Consider the following 13,330-nt stretch of genomic DNA (forward strand, 5'->3'; position numbering starts at 1 on the left):
TTCCCAATTGTATTCTTTAAAAATGAGATTTAAACATGTGATCATCATGATCAACAGTCGTGATCGCATTATTGTTGGAGGACACATATTCCAGCAATCTCCCACTTGTCCTCGACAAGTGTGCGTCACCAATTCTCTTGTCCTATTACTATCTCCCACTCAATGCAAGGTGTCTTTCAGGTCGTACTTGCAAGTGATCATATCGAGAGTGGTTTCCTCGATCTGGAGAATAACTGATTGACCGGATTTATCTACCATGGATACAATCCGAGCGTGGCCACGCATTTCTAGTTCATTACTCCTCGAGTGGCCCTGAGATATTGTTTTAACCCTGACAAGGGGGTGGAAAATTCCTATCGCACTTATTCCCTTCGACTAGCCACAGCCATCATAACACAAAATATGCCCATTTGACCCCATTTACTAAGGTCGTAGTAACACAAATCAAAGTTAATCTGAAACTGTGCCATCTTAGGCGAACAGTCTTTAGTCAAAAGAATCGACTCATTAGAATACTATAGCAGCTCTCGCCACGACCAGTTTATGTAAATTGCCAGAACTCTATAAGCGGTCATAAGGCCCGACAAAGTGTTCCTAACAGTCTGTGATACGTGCCTAATGTATAGTCTTTTTGACCTATTTCAGCACGTATTTCTATGCATTTCTATACTATTTTTATGGTATTTTGCCCCGAATTGGCTACTTTGGTGTATTTTGTCCTTTTTGTAGGAATGTTCGCGAAAGTAGTGGAACCATATCCCTTTTTGCCCTTTTTGCATGCATTTAGAGGAGACGGAGCTATCCCAGAGTAGGGTGCTGCACTTGGAAGCATCATGACACGCACTACGAGGCACTTGGGTGAAGACTGAGCTGAAATGAAGACATAATCACTCGATCGAGGAGTTTACTAGTCGATCGAGTGGTTCCTACACCCCCTGATGCTCGATCGAGAGGTTTCCCAGTCGATCGAGTAAGCTGCACCGAGACTAGTCCTCGATCGAGTAACCTGATGATCGATCGAGTATTCTTTGCTGAGAAGTTGGTTGATCGAGTGTATAAACCACTCGATCGAGTGGTATCGTCCTAATGGGCTTTAATTCAGTCCGTGTGTTTAATTATTTCGCTAAACATTGTTTGTTTTTCTATTTAAACCTAAGTTAATTAGGTTATTAGGTACCTTTTTTTACTATCTTTCATACTATCAAACTTCTACTAGAACCCTTAGTACGTAGCTTTTTCTTCCACTGCTACTTTTATTTTCGAATTATTATCGCTCGGATTCAGTGTTCTTTACGCCGGATTTGCTCAGATTGTAATCCCTCCTTTCTCTTTATTAATAATAATCGCTGGTTGCCTTAATTTCTTGTTTATGTTATCATTCTCCCTTGCCCTAATTTCCTTTATTGCATTTTATTGTTATTTCATTATGTCTTCTGCTGGGAACCTAATTGCTGTTAGATTAATTACGAACATGAGTAACTAAACCCTTTCATGTTGGGATTAGGGAATCATGTAGGAAAATGACGATGTAGTGAATGAATTAGATGAACTGATAAGAGACTCTGTCACTATAGCAATTTAACTGTAATTCCCGACCTAGTTGAGTGCACGCTTCTATGTCACCCATTAAACTGGCTACAATTAATCCTGGATCGAAAGATTGGACTAAATAGGCCTGCTATAAACAGTAGACTACCCTAATGAGGACGAAAGTTAAGTTAGTGGTATTTTAGGATAGGAAGTGGACCGAAAGGACCTTCTAACATCCGTCTCACATTAGTTCGTCCGAGTCATTTCTTCGCTAAGTTGTTGGACTACCGTAGTGAACCGAAATCGACATGTCCCCCTCTTCTTGATAGTTAAATCGTAATTTCATCGCTTTTATTACTCTTAGTTTAGAATCAAATTTAATCAAACCCCCAATTGTTACCATAGGATTAGAATAGACAGCTATAATTACATTACCTCCCCGTGGATTCGATACTCGATTTGCCTCTCGCTATATTTTAGTTGAGACCGTTAGGTTTTATCTTTGATAGGGTTGCGATAGCCGTGTCAAATTTTGGCGCCGTTGCTGGGGAGGCAATTGTTCAATTTATTAGTTGTTTTATTTTAGTCCTTTTTCGGTCTAAGGGACACCCGTTCCTTGGACTATTCTCATTTCCTGTTGTAGTTTCTTCTTATGCGCAGGTCGCAAGGTGGTCCACTACTACCATTCGATCTTGAGATTGAAAGATCTTTGCACGTAAAGAGGAGATTATTTCAAGAACAACAGTTAGAGGAAGAGTCCGATTCTCGTTCCAATTACTACGAGAACGAAGCGTTCGAGGACAACCCACCGTCTTCTCCGATTTCTACCTCATCGTTGAAACCGTTACTTTTCCAGACGTTCCGAGATGGCCGAAGAAGCGACCATTGCTAGTCACTCGAACATACAACAACGAATCTTTACAAGGGATTCACGTTACTGGGGAGGCAAGAAAATTTGAGCCAAAGCCGTCCCTTATAAATTTGGTCGAGAGGAATCTATTTGGGGAGCGCAAATGAAGATACAGCCAAGCACATGGAAATATTCATTGATTATTGCAGTTCCATGTCTCCACCAGTGGCGTGACTCGACCAAGTGAAAGAAACCATGTTCATTTTCTCACTCGCGATCCGCATGGGAGTGGTATAGGGATTTGGACCGGGAAGCTGAGGGGATAACTGATTGGAATTCGCTAACTTTGGCGTTTTATAAGAAGTATTTCTCCGCCTCAAAGACTATTGCCATCTGACGAGACCTTCCACGAGGCATGGGTTCGATTCAAGAAGCTAGTGCGCACCATACCGCACCACGGGATCGAAAAATGGAGCTTGTGCAACCATTTTTATAATGGTTTGTATGATGATCACAGGGCCGTTTTAGATGCCGCTGCCAATGGCCGATTTGCTGAAAACTTGGGAGCAACCAAGGGGTGGAAGATCATTGATGATCTGGCCACCCATAAAGCTGAATATGGGAACTCGAGAGGAAATCAGAGAAGAGCCGCTGAATCTCTTACTGTCGCGGCACTCAAGCCCTCACCGCAAGATTCGACAAGTATGAGCTAGGAGGAGTTTCCAAAGGAGGAATGTACCAGTTAATCTTTGTGATGAGACGGTCCTTTCGTCTGTAGAAGATGTGGAGGAGAGGGATATGTCTCAGATCATTGTCCCAGTCCTTTTGAGCAATGCGCTGTCTTTCAACATTACAGGCAGAACAACAGTTACTATGAGCCGAATATTCTTCCCAATTTGAGGTGGAGCAATCAGAACGTGCTCAACCCCACGGCTCCTCCAACGCAGCCATATATTCCTCCACACCAGAAGCAACAAGGCTATCAGAAGCCTCCATCCTTCAACCCTCCTAACCAAGGTGCATCATCCTCTAGTGGGGTGAGCGAAATGAGCGAGTTAAAGTCCATGATGCAAGCCATATCGAAGCAATTGCAGCTGAATGATCAACAAAATCAACAGCAAATCGCGTCACATAAGGCACTTGAGACTCAAGTTGCCCAACTTGCTGCAAATCAATCCTCGAGGAAGTCGGGTCAATTCACCGACTCAAAATGAGAAGAACCACATGAGACGGTAAACCCGATAGAATTGAGAAGCGGTCATACTTATGAGGGACCGAAGTGAAGAAATCGGACCAAGATAGTCAGTAATTGATGATGAACGTGTGTTCTGTCAAGAAAAAAGGGCTCACGACGAAAGCGATTACTCGATCGACTAAATAGGTGGTGTTCGATCGAGTGAAAATGGTGAAGAAAACCCTCGATCGAGTGGTTGTTCGCTTCGATCGAGTGAACAGGGGCGAGGGTGGTCGATCGAGTGGTAATGTTACTCGATCGACTGATTTTGATGAGGAGACTGCTCGATCGAGTGAGCATATTGTTCGATCGAGTGATATTGATGACGGGAAGCTTATTCGAGAGCCTGCTAGTGCTCGTTTAAGCGAGAAATCACCGGAAAGACCTCGTTCGAGAGGTAAGAGGCGTCCAAAGGATACCGAACTTGCACCGGAAGACACTTTGGAAGCGAGAAACAAGGGGCTCGAGATACCGATCACGGTTTCCTTTCCGAGGCTATGCGAGAATACCAAAGTTAATCAACAGTTTGGCAAATTTGTTGAACTTTTGAAGAACTTGGAAGTCTCCGTGCCGTTTCGAATTGTGACTAAGGTACCCTCTTATTTAAAATTTATGAAAGAAATTTTAGCACGTAAGAGGACTATTAATGACAATGAGACCGTAGCTTTAATCGAGGTGGGGTCACCCTATTTCAAAATAAATTACCCCTAAGCAATCGGACCCGGGTAGTTTTTCGATTCCTTGTCACATCGTTATGCAATTGATTGATAATGCGCTATGCGATTTAGGCGCTAGCGTAAGTGTCTTACCTTTGTCTCTGGCTAAGAGACTTGGTTTGACAAAGCTGAGTTGCACCAACATGACTGTCCAAATGGCCGACCGTAGTATGTCACGGCCATTAGGTATAGTAGAAGACGTACCTGTCCAGATCGGGAAGTTCTTTATTCCCGTCGATTTTGTTGTCTTAGATATCCCCGAAGATGCACACACCCCTATTATTTTAGGGAGACCATTTCTATCCACCGCCGTGCAGTGCGGTAATAGACGTCGTGGGAAGACTTTGACCTTTCGGGTGGGGGATGAGGAGCTGATTTTCATCGGTCCAAGTTCCGGAGAGCTCCCATGCAAGCCCAACCTTGCAATGCTCTCTCTTCTATTGTTCCTATTATTGACACTCCAGATGAAAATTTGGAGAATATTGCTGTTATTGTTAACCCTCCGCCTCAGATTGAGAGCGAAAAGGAGGAAAGTCCGTCTGTTTCCCTTACTGCAGGTACAGATGAAAGCAAGGATGGGACTGTCAAGGGACATGGTGTGGCCATTGTCAATCAAGGTGGCAGCAAGGATGCCAAAGAAGATGACAGAGGAGCGAGAACGAAGAAAGTTCGAACCTACATAGATTGGAACTACATTCCTCCTACTGTCGCAAATGGTGATTCGAGTTCATGGAAACTGAAGAGGTCGGTCAAGATTCTTTGAAGTGACGTCCTCCAGTCAGAAGCCCACGAAGGGGCTACTGAAAGTTGATGAGAATTAAACGGGGAAATGCCCCGTGTAACAAATTGTAATAGACAATTCGTTTGAATTTATTTTGAATTTGCTTTATTACGTTTTAATTAGGACAATTAGTTTAGACAATTTTTAGCATAGACTAAGACTATAGACTGTGTTTTCTGCGTATTTGGTATTTTGGGATGTGTTTGGATGTGTTTTATGCAGGTTTGGGGAAGTTTCACGCAATTCGAGGAAGAAAGGACGAAATCCAAGAGTCTACAAGAGGAAGTCCTCGATCGAGTACTTTGTGTACTCGATCGAGTGGAAATTGGGTCGATCGAGCTGTCTGGTTACTCGATCGAGAAAAGCCAAAGAGGAACAGGTCGATCGAAGGGATGCTTACTCGATCGAGCAGAAGGGACATCAAAAGTCCTCGATCGAGTGATTTAAAAACCACTCGATCGAGTGGTATGAATAGGACACGGGAGTTTTCTTTCTTAAAACTCTTATTTTCCTAATTCTATTTTCATTTCACCCTAATTTCGTCTAACCCCCTCCCTAATTGCGATTTACATTCCCCCAAATCCCCATTTTCTTGCCCAAATTCAGCAAATCCGTCACCTACATTCCATTGCTAGCACTTTAATCTTCAATAGCCCCTTGTTTTCCCCTCTTTTTGTGTTCATCTTCACTGTTTTTAAAGGGAATTAGGGTTTGCGGGTTTTTCGATTAAAATCCGCCTTTGTTGCTTGTCTGTTTGAAGTTTAATTGCTTTTATAGGATCATCATCACCAAGTAAGTGTTTCATTCACACTCTTTGCATTTTCTCTTCGATTAATTCGATTTTCTTGAGGTGATTTTGAATTAGGGTTCGAAAAATCCATGTCTAGTTGAATTTTTCGATTTAATTGTGTTTATATACCCTTAATTAGCTTGCTTGCTGATCTTATCCCAATCCCTCACTGTTTTTGCTTGTTTAATTCGAAATTTGCGCGAGATTTCCGCGATTAGGGTTCCTGAGTCGAGTTTTTCGATGTCAGACGGTCTTATGCTGTCTCGCTTTGTTTAACCTCAGTCCATGCTTACCTATTGCTGTTGTTAACTGCTTTTTACCATCCCCTATCGCCATTACTTGATGTAAATTACTGGGAAATCATGCGCTGTGAGTCAGAATCTTGGACTGCTAGGAGTCTTATACGCTTCCTTATGTGGTTTTCATGCTGTGTTAGCCCCTTTAGCAATCATTACGTTATCATATTACCACCACTCACGTGCTGCCTTTCGAATTTGTTGAGGATTGTTGGATTTTATCTCTTTGGAAGTCGAATTTTTCGACCGATAGGCCTTTATGTCTTTGTCACATGTTGGTTAACGTGTTGTTTTAACCACGGTTAGCAGTACATTCTCTTATCATGCCCTTTATCATGTTGCGGGATGGACGCCTTGACTCCTTACCTTCTACTAATCGCTTCCGATCCATCCTCGAGCGAGTCAGTGGTCCCTGCTGTTACCAGTAGCTCCGCCTTAGTCACCACCGCAGCTCCGGTTGTTACTTCTACCCCTACCAGGCCCCTCACTATGCTGGAAAGAGGATTCATCCCTCGTTTCGACGCCTTTGGCATCTTTGCCACCTAGGCCGAGAGAGCGAGCTAGTCACCTAGCCGTGTCTACTCCCGGCTCTTTCTGGGGCTGTTGTTGGGAGAGGGCACTCTTACTCCTTTACCGGCGTTACCTACGGTACGTTTCGTTTCCACGGCTCACCGGACTCGGTTAGCCGCTTTACTTCGTTGCCCTCTCTCCTCCACCCGTTTCCTTGCACGGACCGACCTAGAGACCTTAGGGATTTATGAGGAGGTCTGTAGTTTGTTGAACGGGACGGGCATGTCGGGTCGATTACCATGCGGGAAGTCGCTATTCGTATCCCTACATACGAGTTTTTCGGCTCCTACTCTTTTGACACCGACTCTTATCCGCCGACCACTCCAGTTCTTGCATTCACTTTCGACTCGTAATGAGTCGCACCACCGGACTTTGGCCAGGTTTGGGGAGGTTCTAGGCCTCGTTAGTGACGGTCCCACCGACCCACCTCAAGATCTCCTTGACCACTTTGGGCTGCACTTTCTCACACTCCCTTCCCCACACGGAAGGGAGCCCACGTACACTTAATCGCCCCCGTTACTTTTTGAGGGCGATAGGAGAGACCATTTTTGGGTGACCGAGCCCAATAACGTGACCAACACCGAGCTAGTGATTCGGCGGGGTACCTCAACATTGATTACGGTACCGTTTGTCCTAAACATTGCTTACTTGGTAGCTCAAAGATTGGAACGGAATTGGGACTCGGGTCAAGACCGTTGTTGTCTGCGGCGGGCTAGTGACTAGGATTGCCCGCCATCTCTACCCCATCGAGCCTGGACTTACCGCACCCGATAGGAAGGCCTACCTTGACTTGGCTGCCATGGCTGACTTGACCTGGTTCCCAAAGGTGAAGGGCGCGAGGACGTGGAAGATTTGTAGTTCCACGTCTGTTACCTTGCCGTGCCCTACCCTTCCTCCACTCTTACCGCTCCCGTCTGTTCTTTGAGGAGCGAGGCCACCTCCACCCACTTACCACCTTACCTTCACCCCTACTTCTTCTTCTAGGAAGAGGAAGTGGGAGCCCGGACCGATCATCTACCCCTCGAGTTCGACTCGGCTCGGACTCGAGATCGGACCCACACTGAGACTCCCACACCTACACCTTCACTCACTCCACCTCCTTCTGGTCCGGCCTTTTCGGCCAATTTTGTTTGCCCTCCTGTTTTAGGGGCGCCCGAGGTCATGGACCAAGGGCGTCGTGATGCCTTGCTTTTGGATATGTGCAGGTACATTACTTAGATGAGACGGGATATGGCTTTGGCTGTATTCCCGCTCTACGAGTTCCATATCCGAGCCCGGCGACCGATTCCAGAGGGGTGGCCGCATCCCTCCTTCTACCGATACCCAGAGGGTGGGTACTCTCCACTCCCTTCTGACTCAGAGGACGAGGCGGAAGAGACACCGGTAGCCCGAGAGGTGCGGTTATGGGCTGAGCAGACGGCACAACGAGCTGCCAGAGAGGAGGCGAGCGATCCCCCGTTCACACCCGGTCCGGAGGATCAGCCTGGAGATGACGATTAGAGGTCCCCCTTGTTTGTTGCTGGTTTGGAGAGACCGTTTTGCTGCGTCGGAGTACTAGGGAGATGGCGGTGCCGACGACGAGTATTATCGGCCTACTCACTTCCCGATTTTTAATTTGGTTTGGGAAGTTCGCTTTTGTATGTACTTCTTACTCTTTTCATTTTGTCTCCTTTATTTTTATTCTGTTGGTTGTATACCCCCATCCCCCATCTTTTTCTTTGGTGATCTTTGGAGGACAACGAGGGCGTTGTCCGTTTTGGTTTGGGGAGGGTATTGCATCCTTTGAGTCTGCATCTGCATTTGTTTTGCATTCACGTTTAACTTCCCGCTTGCATTGTTGTTTATTTAAAAAAAAAAACCAAAAAATTAGAAAAATTTCAAAAATTCAAAAACATTTCACGTTTATTTTTGCATATAGGTTGAGTCGGAACGGTAGTTTCCCGTGATGAAATTGCACTATAACTTGTCATTTTACTTGAGCCTTGCACTTTTATTGATAGTTATTAGCCTTGTCGTACGCATAATCTACGAATTTCTATTCAAATATAAGCTGACTGTTTAGACTTGACCTATAAACTGGCAAACTACTTAAAAATTCTGAGTTTTAGAGCCATAACTAGTGACATTCATGACCAGTTCACTAGGAATTTTGAGAGTAGTACTCCTTGCATAGCATGTTCGTCTCTTTTGCACATTTATGACATTCAATTTCTCGTCAAATGCACATATTCGGGTTTGTGGTTGGTGTCACATGCAGGGAGGGTCTTGCAAATTCCCCTTTCTTTATATCTTTCACCCATTTAGCTCCACATTAGCCAAAACTTGCCTTTTTGACCCATTAGCTACATTCCAAACTAAGCCTGCCTAGTCAAGCTAGTTAGTTTGTCCTTTTGTGGTATGTTTTCCACTGCAGTTTGGCCTGTCATTCTTGTTGGGAGTTGGTATCTGTATTAAGGAAGGAGGAAAGAAAAAAAAAATAAAAAAAAAAGTATTGAAAAAGAAAAAGAAAGAAAACGTGAAAGAAGAAAAAAAAAAGAAAAAATATGAAAGAAAAAAAAAAACAGAAAAAGAGCTGATATGAAAAAGAAAGAAAGAGAGATTGTGAAACAAGTTGTACCCTCTTGTCAGAGTTGAGAAGATGTTCGAAGATGTACAATCGACAAGAGTTGTTGTTCAGTTAGTTATTTCAGACGGTGTCTTTAAAAGGGAAGTTTGTAAACCGTCGACTCCTCCGTTCTATCCCATATTTTTGAGGAGATTGTGCTTTGAGTCTAGTGAGTTTTGTGCCAAGTGAAGGGCACTTGTACTTAGTTTTCGATCGGTCGAGATCCGGATGGTTTCATTATGGTCTGTTAGGAACTAGCTTGACGCTTTTACCTCCACATTTCCATAACTTGTTTTGCCTTTTCTCACCCGAACCTCACTATTCCCATATCATTTGCAAACCCCGGTGTGACGGACATTATTGGTTGGAATTTGTGCATTAGTACTTGAATTGTCTTTCATTTTTGTTGCATGCATGCTATGTAGGTCGTAATTAGGTGAGTGACTGTCTTTCCTTCTCTCTTTTACATACTACATTTGCCCTTTGCTTCATGAGAGAAGAGTGATCACGTGAGAGTCCGATTTTGTTGGTCTTGCAAGGTCTATAGGTCACTTTATTTATGAAACTTATAATTCGCTTTTGCATCGACCGCTTGGCTTTAATCTGTTGATTTTTGTTGCATTAAATTGGTTCAAGTAGACAAGTTAAGCTAGCTCTGAGTTATCATTTCCGTTCCATTAGTTTAGTTTTGAGTTTACTCGAGGGCGAGTAAAGGTTTGGTTTGGGGAGATTTGATACGTGCCTAATGTATAGTCTTTTTGACCTATTTCAGCACGTATTTCTATGCATTTCTATACTATTTTTATGGTATTTTGCCCCGAATTGGCTACTTTGGTGTATTTTGTCCTTTTTGTAGGAATGTTCGCGAAAGTAGTGGAACCGTATCCCTTTTTGCCCTTTTTGCATGCATTTAGAGGAGACGGAGCTGTCCTAGAGTAGGGTGCTGCACTTGGAAGCGTCATGGCACGCACTACGAGGCACTTGGGTGAAGACTGAGCTGAAATGAAGACATAATCACTCGATCGAGGAGTTTACCAGTCGATCGAGTGGTTCCTACACCCCCTGATGCTCGATCGAGAGGTTTCCCAGTCGATCGAGTAAGCTGCACCGAGACTAGTCCTCGATCGAGTAACCTGATGATCGATCGAGTATTCTTTGCTGAGAAGTTGGTCGATCGAGTGTATAAACCACTCGATCGAGTGGTTTCGTCCTAATGGGCTTTAATTCAGTCCGTGTGTTTAATTATTTCGCTAAACATTGTTTGTTTTTCTATTTAAACCTAAGTTAATTAGGTTATTAGGTACCTTTTTTTACTATCTTTCATACTATCAAACTTCTACTAGAACCCTTAGTACGTAGCTTTTTCTTCCAATGCTACTTTTATTTTCGAATTATTATCGCTCGGATTCAGTGTTCTTTACGCCGGATTTGCTCAGATTGTAATCCCTCCTTTCTCTTTATTAATAATAATCGTTGGTTGCCTTAATTTCTTGTTTATGTTATCATTCTCCCTTGCCCTAATTTCCTTTATTGCATTTTATTGTTATTTCATTATGTCTTCTGCTGGGAACCTAATTGCTGTTAGATTAATTACGAACATGAGTAACTAAACCCTTTCATGTTGGGATTAGGGAATCTGCGGTAGGAAAATGACGATGTAGTGAATGAATTAGATGAACTGATAAGAGACTCTGTCACTATAGCAATTTAACTGTAATTCCCGACCTAGTTGAGTGCATGCTTCTATGTCACCCATTAAAGCGCTACAATTAATCCCCGGATCGAAAGATTGGACTAAATAGGCTGCTATAAAAAGAGACTACCCTAATGAGGACGAAAGTTAAGTTAGTGGTATTTTAGGTCAGGAAGTGGACCGAAAGGACCTTCTAACATCCGTCTCACATTAGTTCGTCTGAGTCATTTACTGCTAAGTTGTTGGACTACCGTAGTGAACCGAAATCCCGACATGTCCCCCTCTTCTTGATAGTTAAATCGTAATTTACTGCTTTTATTACTCTTAGTTTAGAATCAAATTTAATCAACCCCCCCAATTGTTACCATAGGATTAGAATAGACAGCTATAATTACATTACCTCCCTGTGGATTCGATACTCGACTGCCTCTGCTACATTTTAGTTGAGACCGTTAGGTTTTATCTTTGATAGGGTTGCGATAGCCGTGTCAGTCTGCCTATGTGATCGACTAGTCATCTCACATGACTCTATGGCACTTGAACTTGCCATCAATCGCATCACACTCTAGTCACTTCGAGACGTCACCTCATACAAGCGACTATGGGCTAATACTATGTTAATCCGGGTTCACTTTAACGGGGTTCAACGTTGTCTCTACAACCCGTTTGGATGTAACAAAATATAATAAAAGAGTTTTAAAGTAAAACTCGAACGACAAATGCGATTATCACATATGAATAGTCAATGCCTGATTACTATTTCATGTTCTATAATCTAATTTGATCTTGTACGTAGTTGTTCATTTCAATTAAATTGAAATGACATGACTCATCATGTTTAGCCTTTGAGAAGGCTTTGGTTAGTAGGTTTTATCAATTTCTTGTACCTTACTCAACCTTACTACATACTCGTTTTCCTTTGTAATGTATACATTGGCATTACAAAACTTTCTGAGCACGTGTCGAGATCCAATCAAGACATAGGCCCTCTAGCCTAAGAACAGCTCCCACTGTTTTCACAGTGTGCGGGACTCATCTTTCTTGCACATCTCATGATTGCAAGTGTACTCCATTTCCGTTATAAATATCTCTCATTGTTCTTTATTGCCTAGAACGATTCTAGAAAATCTACTTCTTAATTAACATTGCCACAATTGTATCTTAACCATCCTAATGTGTTTTGATTATGGTTTTGTCGGAAACCATGCGCAATCTCAATTGTCAATTGTCACTTGTGTAACACCCTTATACAAAATTGCATCATAAACACTTTGCATCATAGCCTTAATGCTTCTGCAAGCACTTAAGGGTAATCTTTATGGCTTACTTGGTAAAGATTACTTAAATTCGATTTTGAAAACAATTCATCATACTCAAAGTATATGAAGTGTTACACATCATTACTTATTTAATTGATCCAAGGCGGAAGCAAATGTAATCAATCAAATATGTTCAATTTAATTGAACTAGTCATGAATCTTATCAACGTAAGACTTCTTATTGACGCTTATATCATGTGGATTTATCTTCATAAATCCGGATATTAAAGATGTATTATAATACTCCAAAAGTCTTACATCATTCGCAATGATCAATATGTCATCCACATATAAGACTAATAAAAATTTTTGTAACTTCCACTAAACTCCATGTATAAACACAACTTCTCGACTTATCGAGAAAAGTTTTATAACATGATCAAAACATTGATTCCAACTCATTGATGTCCTACTTAAGATTCTCTCTTAAGTTTCACATTATCTTAGGATTGCAAGAATCTACTAAACTCAAGACATGTATTGAATACATTCCTTCTAATTGAAGAAGTGGGTTTTAGATTCACTCGCTATGTATTTCATAATAATGAAACACAATCCCTAAGAAGATCCAAATAGACTTAAGCATTTCAACCAGTGCAAAACCCTTTGCAACCAATCTTGCTTAGAAATCTCTCTTTATTAGTTCAAAACCCTTTGTCACTAATCAAGCCTTTTTATTTCGGATTTTCGTGGCTCTAAGCCTTGTATTGAGTTGTGACTTTAAACACTCTCATGTAAGTCATATGTTCATTACTTTCTAGAAGTAATCAACTTGAATCAAACGATTTCTTTTGTAAGTGATAAGCTCTTCACTTTCTTAAAAGTAGCATGAATTCATCATCTTTAACAAGTGACGACTTTTAACCTCCTAGGTTTTGAAGAAACAACGTTTTACACGAAACGTCTCATGTAGCCAAGAAAGACCGGTTTCTTGCGACATAACATT

Source organism: Silene latifolia, chromosome Y, assembly GCF_048544455.1.
Source record: "Silene latifolia isolate original U9 population chromosome Y, ASM4854445v1, whole genome shotgun sequence".
Classification (NCBI taxonomy): domain Eukaryota; kingdom Viridiplantae; phylum Streptophyta; class Magnoliopsida; order Caryophyllales; family Caryophyllaceae; genus Silene; species Silene latifolia.